Genomic DNA, 3750 nt, shown 5'->3' with positions numbered 1-3750 from the left:
TGTGTTCTTCCATGTGAGCTTTGTTGCTTCTGAGCTAGATGGCTGCTTGTTTATCTTCAAGCCTTTAAGACCCCAGACACTATCTCTTTTGATAGCAGGGCACCATCAGCTTTCTTCACCACATTTACTTGTTCACCCGCTTTGGCTTCAGCAGTTGTGTCGGGAGGGTGAGCATCGTAGAGTGACAATTTAATAAAAGAAAGTATTCATGCATTGAGGGAGTGCTTGAGTAGAGGCCCAATGTCCTTCCGCCACCTTAATACTAAACCTATAAATATAGACACATAGATCTATTTCCCCATCCTCATATATATATATTTGCATGTACATGTCTTTGTCTAGACCTCTATAAATGCCCTTTGACTCCTAGCCTCATACATAAATATATTTACATATGTTCATGCCTGTATTAGACCTCTATAAATGCTCTTTATCTCCTGGCTCTTTCCTCTATTTCCTTTTACTTTCCTCTTGTCCCACTATCATTCTCAGCCTTCATTTAGGTTACAGTAATACCTCCTGGTTACATTACCCTTGATCACACACTACCAGGCCTCCTACACCCTCCTCACCACCGATTTGGATCACTTGTTGTTCTCTTTTCCCTGGGCTTGTTACCACTACCTTTCCCCCCACCTTCCCCTCTCCCATGTCTAACCTATCTTATTTAGACAGACCTGCAGAGATAATAACATGCACAAAAACAAGACAAAGCAAAACCAAGCAACAAAATTAACAACAAGCCAATGACAACAAAAAAAAACACAACAACCAGAAAGAGACGCTTGTAGTTAGCTCAAGGACTGTTTGTTGGCCTTTAGTTGTGTTCTACAGTGGAGTCTGTTGGGGTGCCAAGTCCTGGCCCCAAACTCTATTTCTGGTATTCCCTGGGGTCTTTGTTGCTCTGTTCCCCTTGCTGTTCTGTTCCATGCCCTTAGTGTTTTGCTTCAGTGTGGTGGGATCAGATCGGGCAGAATTCCCACATTGTGTCTCTGGTGTTGTCCCCTGTAGGGCTATGAGTCAGTGAGGGATGTCATGTCTCATAGTGGGACCGGTCATATGATCCTCTCTGTGGATTGGCTGCTCTGAGCAGGAATCTCTTTGTCAAGGCTTGGTGGGCCAGGATGTGCTCCACTCTCTTCCTACCCCTTCATTTGCTCCCATGTGCTCTGATCAGACATGTCCCAGATCTGCAGATTCAGTGCTGTCCTCTGAAATATATTCTTCTGGGAGGAGGGGTAGCTGTCCACGTAGTTAGGATGGGGGCAGGCCCCCCAGACTTCTCCACCAGTTACCTACTCCATGCTGGCATGTTGCATTCACATCTTGGAGCACTGAGTTGAAGTCTGGTCCCTCTTTCTCTGTGGAGATATAAACAATACCCTCCCCTGGGTGAGTTAGTGCCCTGTGCCCCCATTACCCATTTCTTTTTAATTTCCTCCCCCCTCCTCTTTTAGTTGGCATAAAGATCTTTCTTATACACATGTGAGTGTCTATGAATTTGTTTCTCTAGTGTCCTGGGACTAACACATAACTGCCTTTTGTAAGTCTTCAATGAGGTGCATAACCATGTCGTCTTGGAAAGTGGAGTCCCCATAACCAAGTTGATAAATCCAGTTAAAATCTTGTCAGGGAACTTCATCAGAGCCCACTGGTTTATTCTGGTCCTGAGCATGAATTTCATAGCCTCTCTGTGGGACTGCTATACCCAGACTCTCTCCCTGTCTTCATGAGGTAAAGTAGATTTAAGAGTAATATAAATTAAAAATAATAATTTATTTTAATTTGGGGGGGGCAGGCTCAATTCACTTTATTACATTTTGTATAAAATTGACTATGTGGCAGCCACAGCTGGAGCCTGGGTCCTCTGCATGGAGACTCTGGTGTGGGTCTTCACAAGATGGTCAGTGAATTCCTGATAGGGAGACTTGGTGAACACGGTCTCTTTCCAGAGGTCAGGGGTCAGATAGCTGTACGTCTTGGAGATGGCATCAAAGGTGGCTTTGGCAAAGTTGCCCAGGGTGGCTGTACAGCCCCTAGCCGACGTGTAGCAGTCATCAATCCCTGCCATCATCAGCAGTTTCTTGGGCACAGGGGCTGAGACGATGCCAGTGCCCCTGGGGGCAGGGATGAGTCGCACCTGCACAGACCCACAGCGGCCGGTCACCTTGCAGGGGACCGTGTGGGGCTTGCCGATCTTGTTGCCCCAGTAGTCTCGCCGCACAATGGACAGCTTGGCCAGGATGATGGCCCCTCGGATGGCGGTGGCGACTTCCTTGGAGCACTTGACACCCAGGCCAACGTGCCCATTGTAGTCCCCGATGGCAACGAAGGCCTTGAGCCTCGTGCGCTGGCCGGCTCGGGTCTGCTCTGCACAGGCATGATCTTTAGGACCTCGTCCTTGAGAGCCATCCCCAGGGGGAAGTCAATGACCTCAGACTCCTTGATGGGCAGCAGGGAGAACAGAGAGATCTCCTCCAGGGACTTGATCTTCATGTCCTTGACCAGACGACCCAGCTTGGTGACAGGGAGGCACTCCTTGTCTTCGGCTTTGCCCCCGCGAGCTCCGCGGCCTCGTCCACGGCCCCGACCCCGGCCGCGACCACGTCCTCGCAAGCCGCTGCCGAAGCCTCCGCGGAAGCCGCCGCGAGCTCCGGATCCCGGGCCCCCGGAGCCTCCAGGCCCTCCCGCTGCACCGGCGTCATCCGCCATTTGGTGTTTTCTCGGAGAAGTTATTTTCATTTTTAAAAAGAAAAATATAAATATCATGCCATGTAAGATCATAAGACTGGTTGAGCTATTTGAACACGTTAATATGTGTCTGGGTTAAAGGAAAAGTTTTCCACATGTTATTCCAAGAACCAACAGGACATAAAGAGAAAAAGGGTCGTGCACTCTAATGAGTCGCTCAACTCCTGCCACCTCACAAAGAGGGAGAAGAGGGGCTGGGCGAGGTCTGAAGGTGAAATTTTCAGATATATAGAAGAGGCTTTTTAGCAAGGAAGGCCTGAGCAGGAATGGGTGTGGGGTGGAAACAATGGTGGCAGAGGGGAGGGGCGAGATAAGTGAAGAAGCTGGAGGCAGCAGGAGGAAAGATGGTCACATAGAGGAAAGGGTAGGGGACAATGGGGGAGAAGATGGTGAATCAGAAAATGACAGGTGAAGAAGGAGGAAGGAGCTGGGGGGCAGAATGTGAGACACTAAGGATAAGCGGGAGGAGGATTATGAGGAAGAGGAGGAGGGGCGGCAGATTCAGCTGTGGGTAGAGAGGCGTGATCCGGAAGGATTGAAGGAAAATCCATTGTCTGGGAGAGGGGGCTTTTCCTGAGCCAGCAGGAGTTGGGTAGTGGGCCAGTTTGGGCACAGATGGGGGTGAGAGTGAAGATGGAAAAAGGCCGGTACATAAGAAACTTCTAGGAATTTCCCTTTATGTTGACAAAAATTATCAAGGCCCTGGAGGATGTTAAAATCGAGAGTGCCATCCCCTGGCCATTTTGAGCTATTGTCTAATTTCTTTTGAGTCCAAATCTGGCTACAAAGAAGAATTAAGTATTTAGGCCTAAGGACTGGGTTTAGACCCAGAGGTTTCAGATAAGCAAGTAAGCACCCCAGAGGCAAATTTTGGGGTGGCTTTGATTTGGTATCTCCCATGGTCAGGGGATGAGTGTAATTTGAGCTCCTGAGAAGTGTAACAGGCTCAGGGATCATCCTCAGTGAATCCATCAGACTTCAGAGCAGAGAGGGAAGCAG

At 48.9% G+C, this 3750-nt stretch overlaps 1 pseudogene; it reads right to left on the bottom strand.

Annotated features, from left to right (window-relative positions):
- Positions 1-1803: 1803 nt before the first annotated feature.
- LOC142446251 (small ribosomal subunit protein uS5 pseudogene) lies at positions 1804-2717 on the bottom strand (annotated as a pseudogene).
- Positions 2718-3750: the final 1033 nt, after the last annotated feature.

This window comes from Tenrec ecaudatus, chromosome 4, assembly GCF_050624435.1.
Source record: "Tenrec ecaudatus isolate mTenEca1 chromosome 4, mTenEca1.hap1, whole genome shotgun sequence".
NCBI classification, from domain to species: Eukaryota; Metazoa; Chordata; class Mammalia; order Afrosoricida; family Tenrecidae; genus Tenrec; species Tenrec ecaudatus.
This window is presented reverse-complemented; position numbering and strand designations above follow the sequence as displayed.